Genomic DNA, 18,115 nt, shown 5'->3' on the forward strand with positions numbered 1-18,115 from the left:
TGGGAGCACGCGCCGACAAGGTTCCCTCCCCCAGGCAGAGGAGACAAGCAGCAGCAGTCACAACAGCTAATACCTGTTAGAGGTCTTTGCTACGTACCAGATACAGAATGAATGTTCAACAAAGCTTATTTCACTTAATCCTTACAACAGCCCTGAGAAGGAGGTACTATCACTAGCATCACCTTTTGGAGGCTCAGAGTATACTTCCGGTGGATGGCCCGTGGGCCGCCGCTTGTAAGAAGCAGCTCCAGGATTGGAGTGCAGACAGCCAGCGAGAGAGGGAACACAAGCAGGGGGAGTGGGAGAGGAACAAGCAGGCTCCCAGAGGAGGAGCCTGATGTGGGGCTCGATCCCAGAACGCTGGGATCACGCACTGAGCCGAAGGCAGACGGTTAACGACTGAGCCACCCAGGCGCCCCCCAATACCATATTCTTTACCTTTCTCCCCGGCTTTTTTTTTTTTTTTAATTTTTAATAGTGGTAAAATAAACCTAACACAAAACTGACCGTGTTCGCCACTTCCAAGTCCACAGTTCAGTAGTGTTTAGTACATTCACAGTGCTGTGAGGCCAATCGCCAGAACTTTTTTCATGTTCCAAAACCGAAACTCTGAACCGATTAAATAATAACTCATCAATCCTCTCTCCCCGCAGCTCCTGGCACCCACCGTTCCACTTTCTGTCTCTATGCATCTGACTACTTGAGTTATCTCACAGAAATGGACTCACACAGTGTTCACCCCTTTGTGATGGGCTTATTTCACTTGGCATAATGTCTTTGAGGCTCATCTATGTCTTAGCCTGTGTCAGAAGTTCCTTCCTTTTTTAAGGCTGAGTAATAGTCCACTGCATGCAGAGACCACATTTTATTTATTCATTCATCTGTCACTGGCTAGCTGGCTTGCTTCTACCCTTTAACTACGGTAAATAATGCTGCTATGAATATGGGTGCACAAATATCTTTTTGAGACCCTGCTTTTAATTCTTTTGGGTCAGTACCCAGAAGTTTACATGCTGGATCATAGTACAATTCTATTTTTAATTTTTGGAGGGACTATAACGCCGCTTTCAATAGCATTCTGCATTCCCACCAAGAATACACAAAGGTTCCCATTTCCCCACATCCTCCTAACCGCGCTTTGATACTGCCACCCATAAGCAACCTCACAATGAAACAGCTGCTAAATAAACCATACATCCTCACACCAAACGTAGCCAAAGCGAGATTGGCTTCCATTCAGCTCTCAGCCACCAACCGTTGGCGAGATAAAGCTAACGCTTAAGAAAACAAGCCGATCCTCTAAGGCAGGGAGGCTTGCTGGGCAACCACACCCAAACCTCCAGCACGTGGAGCGGCTGCCCTGAGCCCAGCGATGCTCCACAGTAGCCAGGAAGAGCCTGGCAGGAGCCTGGGCTCCGCTTCTCCGGGTGTTTCGTGACCTCCCTCCTCCCCCAGCATCAGTTTCTTTTCCATCGCCAGCATCGTCAATGACTACACTGAAAAGCTGTGTCAATCGCTTCTTTGTCTGAGGGAAGGACATTTATCATTCGCTGTTCTAAATCTGAAAACATCATAAGCAACCCGTGGGCGTTGGCTCACATTACACTCTGTAATTTCAGTTAGTGAGTTAATGGGAAAGATGCATCAACATTCTGTTTGTGGTTTAAAATACATATTTACACAGTTTGACTTTTCAGATCCCCAAACTTATAATTTATCCATCATTATGTTCCCTATTCTCTACTCTTAAACATGAACTGCCCTCATTTAGGTGATGAAAGATGGAGAGGCAAGCTGTGGTGGTTTCGTGCATATGGAAAGCCGATCATCTCCATGCAGAGTGGCGCGCGCTCTCGCCCAGTGGTCGGAGAAGGAAGAGGCTTTGGCCGAAATCTCTGAGTTAATGGGTTCATGCAGAGCTGTTGCCTCCAAACACAACAGACGAGAATGACTGAGCTGGAGCCTTGTGTCAACTCTACCATTTTACGTCGGGGCCAGACAGAGCCACGACTCTGACCATGAATACCAAGGGCTCAGATTCCCACCCAGAGTGGCTGCTGAGGATCCCAGGACACTGGTAAGCTGCCTACTTCATCTTCCTAGTTATTTTATTGTAAAATATCTTCACTCTTTACGAGCACTTCTAACCTCTTGAACTTATTCTTCAATCCTAAACGTCCCGTTGCATTTCCGCCAACAAATGAACTCGGGGAGGAAGTGTCGTCCCATGGAAAGGACACAGGCCTTGGAGTCAGAACAAGGTTCTGCCACCAGCTCCACCACCTGCCAGTTACAGGAACTTGGGGCAGTCACTGAAAATCTGAGAGTCTCAGTGACTTTACCCACAACAGGACGGAGATAAGAGCGACCTCCTGAACAATGGCTGGTGTTTGTGGGTGCACATTCTTGGTTCCAGGGCACAGCACTCTGCACACTGCATCTCATTTCGTGCTGCTATTGTTCTGTACAAAGAATGGCAAGCAAAGCGTCTTCTTCATTTCCAGCCTCAACGTCTCCTCCCTTGACGATATCCACAGAATAGGAAATTGATAAAAAAAAAAAAATGTTTGGTGTATGTGGAATTAATCACAGGTTCAGGAGAATTGTCATATCAAGTTAACGAGAACAGTTGGGAAGATTTGAGTTTAGAAAAAAAGTCAAAGACTACGAAAGGATCACATCAGAATCAATAGAATCACAACAAGGATAAATTAAAACCTTGTTCATTTTATCCTAGACTATGGGGAAGGAGGAAGAGAATCTTGACGATTAGGTAAAGGAGTTAATATCAAGGTGACAGAAGAATTACTTTATTGATCTTGTAAACTTACTGCCCCAAGGGTCAGTATAGGACAAAATGACTAACATGTTACAAAAAGGTTTAAGTAAACTCACTAACAGACCAACCCATAAGGAATTGACTGGTTATTTACAAAATAATTAGGAAGCAAGTTGGGTGCCCACCAGACTTCCCTTTTGAGGGCCAGTGCTTCCCCCCTGCCCTGCTTCCCATTCAGAAACTGTGTGTTAGTTCCTAATTTACATTCCATTCCCGTTAGGGCCATCTTACTTGTTGGCAACCAATTAAATCCCCACCCTCAAAGTCACAAGATACTCTAAAGAGAACACAAATTTTAATGGAACTCTCCTAGAGAAAAACAAACTTATCCTGAATCAGAGGAACAAAGTTTGGTGGGGAAGAGGAAGATACTTTGGGGCAGGGAGCTTCTCCCCGCTGTGGTCATGCAGCCACATCCTCCTCCAGGGACCGAAGGGGACTATGGAAGGGGCAGAACCGAACATCCCCTCTGCTAGATTACAGCCCTGACAGATCACTCTCTCCTCCATCAGGCTCAGGTGTCACTACTGGAAGCTCTGATGGCTACAGAGTTCTCTCAAATACTGGGCAAATCAAAGTCTGTGTCATTGAGCAGCAGAATGGTTGCTAATTTGTCTTTTAACTCCTTTTGGGCTTCAGCCTGAGCCCCTGTATCTTTGGCTCATTGGTCCTGTTTCTGGCCTCCGGAGTGGAATGGCACACACTGATGCCCTTTTCCACTTGAAGCCCTTCAGATACTGAACACAGTCCTTCTGGCATCCCCTTAAGTTCTTTCTTTTCCAGGCTAGAAGCTCTTTCTATAGTTTCTCTGATGACCTAGCTTAGAGAATCCCCAGGCATCCCCCTAAAATGCCTCTGTGACTGATTTTTCAGAGTAGATGGAGATTTTTGTCCCCTATGGGACAATAACCAGGACAGGGTGTGAAATGCCAATGATTATCCTGTGTGGAAATTATAAAAAAACATGAGGGCATAAGAAAAGTATGAGTTTCTAGAAACCTTATAAATAATCCAGCCTCCACTCTACTTTGTAGACGGTTTGAAGGTCACAGGCAAAACCGGGTTTAGAGTCCCAACCCTGCAATTCCTAGGCCAGAACAAATAGTCCTTTCTGCTCTACACTGCTTTCTTGGAGGCAGGCAGCACCTGAGGGCTCCCAGCTACCACGTGAGCACCCCTGTGTAATTCCTCCACCTGACACTGGGGTGCACTGGCATGCCACCCCCCCCCCCCCCAACCAGGCACATCCGAATGCCCGCCAGCACTGAGGATGATTTACAGGGCCTGGGAGATGATTTTCCAAGAAAACACTCCATATAATTGGCTTTTGGTATATCTCCTCAGGGGTGATTTATTCGTCTGGGACAAGCCAAAGAACATCTCTCCCCACCTCTGCAAAGCCTCCGGTCTCTGGCCCTCCAAGTTCAGCAAGTTTCTGGCCAGGGAATGTTCTTCCTCTCCGCCCACTCAGCCTTTTTTCCTGTGGTTTGCAATCTCATTTGCTAAATATACCAAGATGCCCGGTACACAGCAGTCTACAGTTCCAAAGTGTGCCTGACTTCCTTTGGCTGGGCACGTCACTCATAAATCACCGTGCTGGCAGCTGCCATCCATTTATATCTATGACCCACCAGGACTGAAAGTTCACATTCTTCCACAGTGAGGCCTTTTTCATTCAGGACCCTCCATGAGACTCGAACCTTCTTCCCCCAGCCCTCCCCTACACGAGTACTTAGCAGAGTGGTAGGCACAGAGAAGTCACTCAGTGAACACTTACTGAGCGCAAAGCTTAAAAACTATTCAAGGCACAACTTTAGACTTGGCCGCTTCCTCAGGAGTGTTGAGTGACAGTGGCAGGCTGAAGCTAAGCGACCCTGGATGCAAACCCACGTGAGGAGTATGATGAAGCACATTCTCAGTGCAAGGAGCCAGGGCTTGTTGAAGAGACAAGCAGTGCAGTTTCCCAGCCTTGCCAATAGCTGCAGACCTTCCCCAGCCTATAGCTGCTTTCCACCGGTGCCGCGGACATAGGCCACTGCCGAGCAGTCCTTGAAGGATTTCCTGAAAGGTAAGGATCTCCCAGAGAGGGAAAGGTAGAAAGTGTGGTTTGGCAAGAGGAGGGCTCTTCTATAAAGGTTTGGAAGGGAGCTCTGGTCACCCCATTGAACAGGCCCTACATGCAATGAAATGCTTTGACCTCAGGCAATGCTGTGCTTTCTTGAGGGAATGGGGTGTACATAAGGTCTAGAAGAAAATCAGAATATATCTTCACTGGTCTCCAGTAGGGAAGTCTGGTTTCATACATGTCAAGCACCGTCTTTTAGCTCTAGTAGACTAAAAAATGGGGGCAGGTAGTGAGAAGCATGAGAAAGAGAAGGCGGAGGGAACAGGGGGTAGAAGGAGGCCACTACTGACCCTTACAGTTGGAACAGCTGCTGAGGACAGAAGCTTATGTTTCCTTAAACATTCCTCTGTCTGCAGACAGGCTATCTTCTGATGAGATCTTTCATGAGGAGGAGAATTTGGTGGGGTAGGAGGAAAGAGCCAGGATCACTAGGAAAGGTAGGAGATGTTTGAGTGACATGGAAACAAATGCCTGGAATCAAGTCTTCCCTGCAGACCAGAAGGCTGTCCTCTATGGGACTGTCCTTCCTTAGTTATCCCCAGAAAGCACATCAAAAAGATAGTGGGTGACAGGACAGAGAGCTGGCTTCCCAGAATACCAGGAAGGGCTGGAGCTAAGAGAAAGGAAGATAAGGAAGGGGCCTTGGTAGTAAAGTGGCCTCTGCCTCCACTCCAGCCCCAGCCCCAGCCCTAGCAAGGCCATTCTTCAGGAGTGCATGTGTGGGGCGAGCACACTTGATCTTGGCTAGCAAAGGAGGCTTTCTCCTCCCAGCTGCTCCAGGGGACTGTGGAAAATACAGTGCAAGATTGCATTACCAATTTCTGTTGGACTAACACAATGAAAACCCATATCTAATTTGCTGTCCACTATCCCCCAGGTCCCCTTCAACATTTACTGCTTTCCAAATATCTTCCTTCCATTGAATATCTGTGTTTCAGATTATTTGTCCCCAGATGTATTAGGATGCATTTACTACAGCTGAATCTCATCTAGTGATTTCCTGTCCATATGCCTGACAGCTCCAGGTCCCTTTATGTCACATCTTTGTCATTGGTGGGGTTTGTAATACCTTTCCATTTAGGGCACTATACAGATTTAATTAGCACATTCTGTACAACCTTTTCTAGGTTATTAACAAGGATGCAGAACACAACTGACACCACAATCCCTGTGGCACCCCATGGCCTCTGAGTTCCATTACATGTCTGTCTCCAATGCCACAATTGGACTGGTCCATTCAGAACACCAAAAGAGCTTTTGCCAAGTTCCTCTGATAATAAAATAGGCAAAAGGAGTCTCAGTACAGTGCAATGCAAATTACACTGAAGCAAGACCTAAGAGAAGGAGATTCCAGTCCCAGTTCTGCTAATAATTATGAGCTAAGTGACCTTGAGTTAGCCACTTCTGTGTTCATTTAGTTAGCAGTGAATATGTTTGCAATTAATCTTCATAGAAGATTTAAGCTATTAATTGTTCTAGTAATAATTCTAACAAGAGCTCATTTTTATTAAGCTACTACTATGTTCCAGATATTACATATATATCTAACCCTTACCATATACCTATGAAGTTTCATAGACTGCATTTTGCAGATGAGAACATTAAACTGAAAGAGCTGAAAGGACTTGCTAAAGCCTACAATGGTTAGAAGTTGTGACTTGAATTGCTATTTTTCTGATTTGAAAAAGAAAAAATGTAGTATCCTTGTTGAGCCCTCTAGATGCTGGGGGGGTGGGTACTGAAGTCAAGGGCTCCTCTTCCACCAAGCTGTCTGTCCAGGTCATACAAACATGCCTTCCTCGAGTCTTAACACTTCTGGGGAGCACACCACGTGCCAAGACAAAAGGCTAGACAAAAAGGCTTCATCCATGATCGATTCGAAGTTCTCAGAGGTTCACCCCTGAACCTTGTCTTTCTTATAATATCCAGGTAAAGAAGGGTTACCGAAAAAGATTCTATGGTCAAACAAATTTGGGAGACAGAGTTCAGGAAGGTTCAACCAACTTGCCACGATATTCCCTAGAGCCTTTGATGATATCCCAAGGTATAGTAAGGGAACGGGGGATACAGCACTCCCACCTTATTTCATTGTGGGAACCCCTTAAGTGCAGCATCTCAAAAACTCAGTCCACCTTGAAATAGACTTGGGGAAATGCTGTAGCCATGAACCTGAAAGGGACTGGTGTCTTCCAAAGCACGCAGCCTCCCTCCAGCTCTTGCCTACCTCTGGATTCCTGGAGCATGGGCTGTCCAGAGATGGCCCTGGGCCCATGGACGGACTCTATCGTCCAATGTTAGTAGATAACTACATGTTTACAGCCGAACTGAAAGCTCACAGAAGTGAGACAAGGTGTTTGATTCATCCTCCCTAACCAAACCCAAGGCTGTGCTTTTATGTATTCATTTCTTTTCCTCTTCTCTATCCCATCTTAACTCCTTGTTCTACCCTCACTCCCACTCTGATGTTACAGTGAGTCCTTGCAAAATATGTTTGTGGTTTACAATGTTTTAAGGTATTTAATTATTTAAATGGTACTGTGTATACATTTTGTTTCTTAGTTTTTAAATTAAGCACTATTTTTTAACATCAGTGTTTTAAAATGTAGATTTTATTATTAGGCATGGTGAGGCTAAGAGATCAGGAGATGATTGGCATTGAAAAGAGTTTGTTATTTACAGTTTTCAAGGGGAGGGTACCCACCACACCATGCAGGGTCACATGGGGGAAGCACCAAGGTTTGCAGGAAGGAAAGGGAGGTGGCCGGGGAGGGGGCAAGGTAAGCAGGCCTAGGGCTGGCTAGTTCAAACAATGTCAGCAGGCTCTGAGGCAAAGGGGGCTGTCCTGAGTTGCATGGTACCTGGCTCTGGGATGATGAGGGGAGAGAAACACTCCCACCTGGAGTGTAAGAGCCAGACAGAGAAGGCAATTCAGAGAAGGGCACTGGACTGGTCCGTTTTCATATGAAAGGCATACTACCTTTTGTGATCTCTAATTGGTTAGCACTGGAGGAGGAGTCTCTCCAGAGTCAGCTAGGTCCCAGATGCCAGAGCATCAACAATACAGAGAATAAGAAAAGTGATAGAGTCTAGACCACGTTGCCATGCATCCACTGAATCCTTGCTTCTCACTGTGCACAGTTCTCCAAGGCAGGCCTCCACCACCATCTCCCAATGGTACCCCCAACTCAGTTACATGCAAACCTCCATCACCACAAATGACTCTGTAATGAAAATCCTCATTCACACTTCCTTAGGGTCTTAGGTAAGAATGGCATTGGTATTTGTATCTTAGACTGGAACTGCCGGGCTGCACTCCTACCAGTAGCGCATGGGGGTTCCTATAAACCCACATCCCACCAACATTCACCATTGGCTGGCTTTTTAATTGTTCTAGTCCAGTAGATGCAAAGTTATACTTTATTCTTACATTAATTTGCATTCCTCTGATTTCTAATAAGTTTGATCCCATTTAGCTTTGTTCCCTGTAACTACTCAATACACGTTTGCCAAACCAATTCTACACGAGCAATAAACTAACGGAAAATGCTAGATAGATTTTCTTTAATCATTGGCATGAGGGCTGCCTAACTCTGGCTCATCATACCAGAAATCCATGAGCAAAGACACTAACTGCAACAGAAACAAATAAATCTTTGTTTCAGACTTTTATGAATGAGACCAGAGACGAATGTAAACCTCCTCATTTTGGACAGCTTACCCCAAAGTGGCAAGCTAGGAGCACGGGTTAGGGAAGGGGCACAATGCAAACCCCTACTAGGTCAAGTTAGTAGTTGGAGGCTGAAGCACTAGGAGTCACAAGTGCAAAGAGCTAACTCATTTCCATGCTATTGCATACTATAGTATGATGTCACTGAAGTCTTCAGACAAGAAGAGTTGTAGTCTATTAAATGTGAGCTAATTGAAGCAGAAATCTATACAATAGGATAAGAGAGTATTTAATGTCCACATTACAGAGCATGCACATAATGCCTCTATAACTCTATATGTAAATGTATATGAACATATAAGTGTGCTTATCTGCTAAGTGTTTACATTTACACAAACATGCTTCATAGATGAGTGTGTTTCTGCAGATAACTTTTCTCCCCTCCAAATAAACTGCAAACTTAATATCTAAGTTGTACCCAGTTTTGTATCTACTCTCAGATCTGCTTACATGGATGGATTTCTTTGGGCCCATCTTAGGCAATCAGTAGGATTAAGAAGAAAATGAAAATGTAATACATTAATAAACATACATACATATATAAAACATATATCGTCCTACACACATTCTGTGACTATATCTGATTTTATATAAACAAATACACCATAGGGCAATCTAATAGTGATACTCCTATTTTTACAATGGACAAGGGTTAAGTGTGAATACTACTAACTAGAGGCTACAAAATCTGAAGCTGAACATACTGAGAAACATAAAGGGGCCACCAGGGCCATTCCAGATATTTCTCTTTCAATTTTCTTCTCTGTCCTCAATAAGGAAGTCTTTAATAGAAGGGCTAAAAGGAAAACTGTCCACTGCAGCCATGTTGCCCACCCGGGGCGCTTGGGTGGAAGTGTCATGGCATGGAGACACAGCCCACCTTGCGAGAAGTTATCCCTAACCTGCTCATTTAAGGCATAAGCAAGCTCTGGCTCACCATGGGCCTTTGAAAGAGGCATTTGCTTCTGAGTGCACAGCGCATTCCACTCTCTGACTTATGCAGATGAGACAAATGGTGCCCTGGGCACACTCATCCACACATCGGTCTGAATTAGCTAATAAATCATAATGCAGTAGCTAATAACAGTCATAAAGCCTTTTGAGTTTTATAAGGTGTTTATAATGGGCAACTCACTATGATTTATATGAAAAACATGAGTCAGCTCCTGAGACAAAGCTGATATGTGGACAGTGGCCTTGTGGTGTGACCTCTAGCAAGCATCCGAATAAATCGCACAATCTCCCTCTGGCCCAAAGCAGGCCACTGTCTATACACGTATTTTCAGAATACCACTTGCTAAAAGAACTGACTGCTGGGTGCATGCTGGATCTTCCCTGGCCATCAGCCATGAGGAAGAAGGTCATTATCTCAATGCAGCCCCACATAGTGAAAGATGGTAAAGACCAAGGGTAGTAGTTTAGGACCGCCTCTATGTCTGGCCCCATGAGGTATAACAGAAGATATATTAGGTACATTCCCAACCTTGCCGGTTGAGAAAGCAAAATGGATATACACAAACATTAGAAAATATAATATGGTGTATAAGGGAGTAGTTAAAGGGAAGCTCTGGGGTATGAGAATTAACTGAGGCCCCGATTTCATGAGAGGGTTTCATAGAGGACAGGGTCTAGATTGGGCCACGAAGGATGGGAAGAGCTTACAAGGGGGAGGAGGGGAGAGAGGGTCCCTAGAAGAAGAATGACTGAGTAAAGATACTGGGTCAGCAATAATAATAGCATGTCCGTTTTGAAAGAAAGAAGGGAGAAGAAAGAAAAGAATTTGAGACATACTGACCTAGGTGAACTGAAAAATACACTGAAGAATAGTGGGAAATGAGGTCAGTGCAAAACTCAGAGCTGGCATCAAACAGCTGCGGGTGCCCTACACAGAAAACTCTGAGCCCTGAAGTTCACAAAATTCCTGCCAGGTAAGGACCAACCTAATTAAAGAAGATCAGTAGGATGAAGTCAGTCCTTCCCCTTACTTTCTCCCATTATATAAATGGACAGGAGATGACTTATTCATAGCATTTTTTTTTTTTTAAGGGAAACCCATCTCCATCATTACCAGATGATTCTAGATTTGAGTCATAGCCTGGTTTCTATGTACTCTGATGTCCTAGGAGAGAATTTTATTCACTTTGTTTATTTTCTTTCTTTCTTCCCAGAGTTCTCAGGTCGTTCCCTTTGGTTTACATATAATGATGTCAAGACTGTTTTTTTTTATAGTTTATTTTTTTATTTAAATTCAATTAACTAACATATAATGTATTAGTGGTTTCAGAGGTACAGGTCTGTGACTCATCTGTCTCATATAATGCTCCGTGCTTATGACATCACATGCCCTCCCATGTCCATCACCCAGTTACCCCATCCCCCTACCCACCTCCACTCCAGCAGCCTTTAGTTTGTTTCCTATGATTAAGAGTTTCTTATGGTTTGTCTCCTTCTCTGGTTTTGTCTTATTTTTTTCCTCTCTTGCCCTATGATCCTCCGCCTTGTTTCTCAAAATCCACGTATCAGCGAGATCATATGATAATTGTCTTTCTCTGATTGACTTATTTCGCTTAGCATAATACCCTCTAGTTCCATCCACATCATTGCAAATGGCAAGGTTTCATTTTTTGATGACTGAGTAATATTCCATTCTATATATAAACCACATCTTCTTTATTTATCTGTTGATGGACATCTGGGTTCTTTCCAGAGTTTGGCTATTGTGGACATTGCTGCTATAAACATTGGGGTACAGGTGCCCCTTCAGATCACCACATTTGTATCTTTGGGGTAAAAACCCAGTAGTGCAATTGCTGGGTCATAAGGTAGCTCTATTTTCAACTTTTTGAGGAATGTCCATACTGTTTTCCAGAGTGGCTGCACCAACTTGCACTCCCCCCAACAGTGTAGGAAGGTTTCCCTTTCTCCACATCCTCGCCAACATCTGTTGTTTTCTGACTTGTTAATTTTAGCCATTCTTATTGGTGTGAGGTGGTATCTCATTGTGGTTTTGATTTGTATTTCCCTGATGCCGACTCATGTTGAACATTTTTTCATGTGTTTGTTGGCCATTTGTATGTCTTCCTTGGAGAAATGTCTGCTCATGTCTTCAGCCCATTTCTTGACATGATTATTTGTTCTTTGGGTGCTGAGTTTGATAAGTTCTTTATAGATTTTGGATACTAGCCCTTTATCTGATATGTCACTTGCAAATATCTTCTTCCATTCTGTCAGTTGTCTTTTGGTTTTGTTGACTGTTTCCTTTGCTGTACAAAAGCTTTTTATCTTGATGAAGTCCCAATAGCTCATTTTTGCCTTTGCTTCCCTTGCCTTTGGAGATGTGTCTAGCCAGAAGTTGCTGTGGCTGAGGTCGAAGAGGTTGCTGCCTGTGTTCTCCTCTAGGATTTTGATGGAGCCCTGTCTCACATTTAGGTCTTTCATCCATTTTGAGTTTATTTTTGTGAATGGTGTAAGAAAATGGTCCAGTTTCATTCTTCTGCATATGGCTATCCAATTCTCCCAGCACCATTTGTTGAAGAGACTGTCTTTTTTCCATTGGATATTCTTTCCTGTTTTGTTGAAGATTAGTCAACCCTAGAGTTGAGGGTCCATTTCTGGGTTCTCTATTCTGTTCATTGATCCATGTGTCTGTTTTTGTGCCAGTACCATACTGTCTTGATGGTTACAGCTTTATAATGGAGTTTGAAGTCCAGAATTATAATGCCACCAGTTCTGGTTTTCCTTTTTCAAAATTACTTGAGAACTTTTCCCCTAAGGTCAGGAACAGGACAGGGATGTCCACTATCACCACTGCTATTCACCATAGTAGAAGTCCTTGCCTCAGCAATCAGACAACAAAAAGAAATAGAATATTGTTTTTCTACTGGAATATTGTTCTTTGATATTCAGCTAATTGAAGCTTCAAGCTTTTTACCAAACTTCCCCAACTCAATGGGGACTTCACTGTAGAAGGGCACTTAGGACAATTCACAACAAGAACCCCTGCACACCTGAATAGACCTACTGCTCTGGGCTGGGCTGTATTCTTTCCCTGCGGAGCCTACATGGGCAGCCCAGGGAGAGGCAGGAGACATGCATCCTGCCCCATCTTTCCAGAGGTGTACATAGCTACAACCCTAACTCCCTACAATTCTTTCTTCCAGAGTCGATCTGAGATTTTTTAAAAAAATCACTCTAAAAATCCCTTTGAAAAATTCTGTCCCTCTGACTTTAAGTGTCAGAAAGTGATTAACAAAAAGGGATGAGATTATAGGCATATAAATCAAGTTATTTAAAATAGTCGATCTCTAGTATCTATATACTTTATCAGACACCCAGATGAGGAAAAGTTGGAAGACACCTCACCACTGTAGAAGAGATCAATGTAGAATAAAGATAAAGACTTAAGTCCATCTTCCCTAGAAAGCACCTTCTGTGAAGGTGGGGGCTCTGTTTCAGTAGCGTTTACACCCCAAAGCTTTCTGTGCAGCCATATGTACTTAGTAAATATATATGGGGGGAGCAGGGAGAAAGATCTGAAAATCTGAGGCTTGGATGTAAGTGGGTAGAAACTTCGGTAAATGAATAAAGAAGAAGGACTTCCCAAAAGGATACACCTGACATCCCTTTTTGGCTGTCTGACGGAATGAGAAGAAAGGGAGGTTCCTCTGTGCATCAACTCTCTCACATCTTTGCCAAATACCCTAAGTCACCTGGGCTGGTTTTCCTCCTTCAGTAAGGGAACAGCTCCATAGGGTCCTCAAGAGCTGAGACTTTCCAGTGCTCCACTTTCACAGTTAGAGTAGGAGGTATAGGTGAGAGGACAAGTTCTATACACCTGGGCCAAGTACACCAGCAGGTATGTCCTGAGAAATAATCTAAAGCATCTTATTTTTGTAGCTGGGTTATACCTATCTTGGGCTTGGGAGCTTCGATTTTCAACCTGGCCTGAAGCTTTCTCTCTGTCTCTTTCTGTTTGAACCTCTGGGTGATAATGCTATCCCCGGTTGGCAAAGCTAAAAAGGATCTTATTTCCTGAAAAACAGAGGATCCTGAACAGCTTCTTTCGCCCTTGACACTCCAAATTCTCCTTTTTAAAAGACTCCAGAAGAATTCCTCCTAATCCTGAAACTCCTATGATAAGATCATAAATCAATGGCAACCTCCCAGTAAAGACTGGGAAACCATGACCTTGGAAAGTCTACTTCCTCCCTTGTAGTATGATCATGACCCTGAATGAGGACAGATCTGTCTCAATGCTTTTTTAGAAATATGAATATTTTTCCCTTCCATTGGTCATGGACAGCATAAATTGCCATTAGCCATGACAAAGACAGATAACCTGCCCTACAAGAGAGAGACAGCAGAAAGGCTGAATACATTGTCGTTTTCCTATAACTTGAAGATCTCCAGCTGTCTGTAGTGCATCTCAAAATTTCACCCCACTAGAAAAGCTTGTTTTAAATAAAAGTCAAGTGAAATACAAATTTTCCTCTTCAAACACTTCTGGTCATCATGAGTTCTGAGTATGAGAAGAGTAGCCTGGCCCAGAAGCTTAAGCACGGTATAGACAACCTGAATAGTAAGCTGCTTATCTCCTCCTCACGCTTCCTCTCGAGCCTTGCCCTCCTTCCTAACCCGTGGTTTGGGGTGGGAACTTCTGGCCCTGGAGCCCTCTTCCACAGTTTACAAAAGCAAACACTGGTGGTGTGGAGATGTGAGCTGCTGCGTGTCAGATACACAGGAACAATCATGATTCCAAGGCCAAATCCCTGCCTCCAGGAAGTGTGGAGGAAGTCTCAGTGATGGGGAGCACAAAGGAAAGTGAACTGTGGTCCTAAACTAGGTCAAGTCAACATAGTCCTCGTCAGGCAGATTTGGGACCATCTGGAAGCTAAACATGTATCCTGCTTTTCTTTCTAGGCCTGGGTGTAGATAGATCATACCCTTTTTGCACAATAGATTACAAAGCTGCACCAACTGTCCCTTGAAAAAACAGTGGCCCGCTCTGGGAGGTGAGTTCCATGGTGGCCCCTCTAGAAGAGCTCCCATTGCCATTCCGTGCCCATGGTGGGAACTCTCCAGACAGTGCCAGGATTCCTCAGGCATTCCTTTCCTGAACCATGTCTTCACATCATCAGTCCAGAAATTCTCAGAACAGTCAAGTTGTACCTTACATAGCAGCAAAGTCCTGGGCCAAGAGGAAATGTGAGTTCGGATCCCCCATTTCCATTTCCCTCTGTAATATGCAATGAAACCCACAACCTCTCTCAGTATTCCATGTTTGTAAGACAAGGTACCACCTCTTCTGCCTTTTATCAGTATTGTGAGGATCAAATGAGATCATAGGTGTGCAAGTGCTTTCAAAATTAATCTCTCTCCATCTTCACATTCAGGACTTTGAAATGAGAACAGTTAAAAAGAACATCAAAACAGAAAAAGGAAGGAAGAGAAAAAGAAGGAGGGAGAGACCAAAGTGTATTCATCTTTTACTTTATATCATGCCCTGGGATAAGTGCTTTATATTCATTATTTCCTTAATCCAGCAACCCATATTTTACGAACCCCATTTTAAAGATGAGGTAACTGAAGTCCTCATTTACCCAAAGTCACATAGCAAGTAGAAGAGCTGGGACTCAAATCCAGATCATTGAACCCTGAAACTTGGGTTCTACCACATGCCACCAAGGTATTCCCCTGGGATCCCAGAGGCTGGCAGCTTCAGGTACCACGGACCTCATACAGCCCAGATATCATCCTGAGGGGCTGTGCACATGGCTGCCTCACAAAGCCACAGGGAGACCCTCAAAAGATGCTCTAAGTTTCTTCATCCATTTGATAGATGAGGAATCTGAGCGCTGGAGGGAGAGAGCTGCCCAGAACACCCAGAGGGCTGGCTGTGCTCCAGCTCTCTCAGTGTGGTGGAGACTGGTTGCTGTTCACCAAAGACATTTCCTGTTCTCTCTGGAACTCAGCTAAACAGCTGTATTAGTTTACTAGGGCTGCCATAACAAACACGACACCGGGTGGTTTAAACAACAGAAACATTTTTTCTCAGTTCTTGAGGCTGGAAGTCCAAGATCAAGGTGACAGAGAGGCCACTTTGGCTTGTAAACAGCTGCCCTCTGGACACGGTTGTCCCTCTGTGCATGCATACCCTTGGTGTCTCCCTATGTGTCCTAATTTCCTCCTCTTAAAAGGACCACAGTCAGACTGGATTAGGGCCCACCCTGACAGCGTCATTTTCATTCTATCACCTCTGTAGAGGTCCTGTTTCCAAATAAGGTTTGTCTGAGGTACTGGGAGCCAGGGCTTTAACATACGAATTAGGGTGGGTGTTGGGGGGGGGGCAATTCAGCTCCTAACAGCTGCATTTTCCAGACTCTCTTGCAGTTACGAATGTTCATATATCTGGGTTCTAGCCAGTGGAATGGGGGTATAAGTGATGCATTGCTCACCTGCTCAAAAGCAGGTCCATAAATCATTCAGACAGTTCCCCACACTCTTGCTCTTGCTCCATGCATTGGCTTCCATCCAGTGAAGAACTCCAAGACCCAAGAAAAATGTAGAGCCATTGGATAAAAGGAGCCTAGGACCCTGACTGACTGGGCATGCCTCACTCTGCACCCAGACACTTTCAGTGCACTGAGAGGGACTAAACCACCAAGATTCAGGGGCTGTTGGTTACAGCAGTTAGGCTCTCCTAATACACCCGGCCCCTAAACCAGTATTTGTTCCATTACATACCAAGGGTCAGTGAATATTACCCAAAATGAGAAGAAAAATAACAGATTGACACCAGTTCCGAGGTCAATGAGCAACCCAGGGGGGCTGGAGAAAAATGAGGGGAAAAAAAGCACCGCCCTTATTGGGGTACCAGGCATCTCAGTGAGCACAGCTCCCTAGAACCTCCTCTTACAGACTCTCGTGGGGTCTCCTGGCCCCTCCTCCCTGCAAGGCTAATAAATGAGAGGGGGAGGTAGGGTGCACATGACAATGATCCCTTTCTTATTTAAACAGACCATTTTTTCTCCCCAATAAATGCTTTTTTTTTTGTCAGCTCGAATAGTCCCCTTTGATAGAAACCTGAAAATAATTAGCCTTAATAGCTCTGCTGTGAATAATGCTGCACAAGAAGGAGGTAGATGTTAATAGGAACCTTCCACTCCAAAACTAAGTCACCCTCTCGGCCTCCCTCCCCAAAAAAAGAAATGTAACAAGAAAAAGATTATAGGTTTAGCACTACTTGGGAAGAAATGTATATTTGAAATAAATGCATGAAATCCTTTAAAAACAGCACATGCTGAAAACTTCATATTTAGTTTGATTTGCTTTCCAAATCACACAGACTGCACAGTTGCATACAATCTTTAAACAAGTACAACCCCTGAGAAGTGTGGATAGATTTAAGGGAAATAAAAGCAAGATCAGCCAGCTTGTAATCTTCTTTTCTCTTTTTTCCTCCCCAAAGCTGCATTAAATTGCCTATTGAGAACAATAACATATTTGTGCCTTTATGGGTAGATGATTGGTATTACACAAAGATTTGGCTACCAGTCTAAAGGCACATTCACACTGATCAGGATTGCATGCTGCTAATAATTTTGGGGATGCTCTAGGGAACCCCTAATTCCCTAGGACTACAACTTAGCAGGTCAATGCATGCTTGGTGGGAGCGCCTACAGATTCTAAGCCGCTTTTCCAGAACCATACCAACCAGTAAGACTTGGGGGACCCCATTCCCAAAGAAAGCCTTCGAAATGTGAAGGATCCCTTTTGACCTATATTCTTCCTCCAGTCAGGGTAGGTGGGATGACTCATCCAGGCCGGACAGCCACTTGGTTAATGGTGGCTAGGCATTTTTATGCAGAACCAAACCCGCTCATATGCTCACACCCTGAGATCCAATAAACCCATCCCTGGAAAATTATCCTAAGGAAATAATTGAAAAGAAACACACTCTAAGACACACTGACACACACCCACACCCACCCAACCACACACAAGCAACGGTATTTTGTACCTAAGGTTAAAATCTAGAAATGGTGGGGAAATGGTTTGGTGGCGGATAGTACTTCCATCAATTTGATGAAGAATTGTACAGTCCATGAAAAGATTAAACTTGAGAACTACGAAGTAGCACAATACAATAAAAATATTAGGTAAATGTACAGAGCACTAAGCACACATATAATACCTACAGAAAGGGATAAGGTTTAAGGGAACAGAGCAAGCTGAAAAGTCACAGAGTTAGCGTGTAGGGAATACAGTTGAAAGATTCTCTTTGTTAATTTCCCTTAATGGGATCATAACATTGTTTTAAAAAACATATAACAATAAAATAAAACAAAATGAAATGGTCCCTGGGCCTTTTAATCTTTGATTATGGCACACATGTCTGAGCCCTGAGATTCAAAACCCAAGCTCA

The 18,115-nt window shown here is 44.0% G+C and overlaps 1 protein-coding gene and 1 long non-coding RNA gene across 7 annotated transcripts in view; one reads left to right on the forward strand and one right to left on the reverse strand.

Annotated features, from left to right (window-relative positions):
- The window catches only part of LRMDA (leucine rich melanocyte differentiation associated), a 1,028,511-nt gene that overhangs the window by 407,408 nt on the left and 602,988 nt on the right, over positions 1-18,115 (reverse strand). The window lies entirely within an intron of this gene.
- LOC123001330 (uncharacterized) overlaps positions 458-18,115 on the forward strand; it is a 32,305-nt gene continuing 14,647 nt past the window's right edge. For all 3 annotated transcript variants that reach the window (XR_008957943.1, XR_006410119.3, XR_008957944.1), the window contains exon 1: positions 458-4,907. This is a non-coding gene — a long non-coding RNA (uncharacterized LOC123001330). The remainder of the gene's footprint in view (positions 4,908-18,115) is intronic.

The sequence above is a fragment of the Ursus arctos genome, unplaced genomic scaffold, assembly GCF_023065955.2.
Source record: "Ursus arctos isolate Adak ecotype North America unplaced genomic scaffold, UrsArc2.0 scaffold_7, whole genome shotgun sequence".
Lineage (NCBI taxonomy): Eukaryota > Metazoa > Chordata > Mammalia > Carnivora > Ursidae > Ursus > Ursus arctos.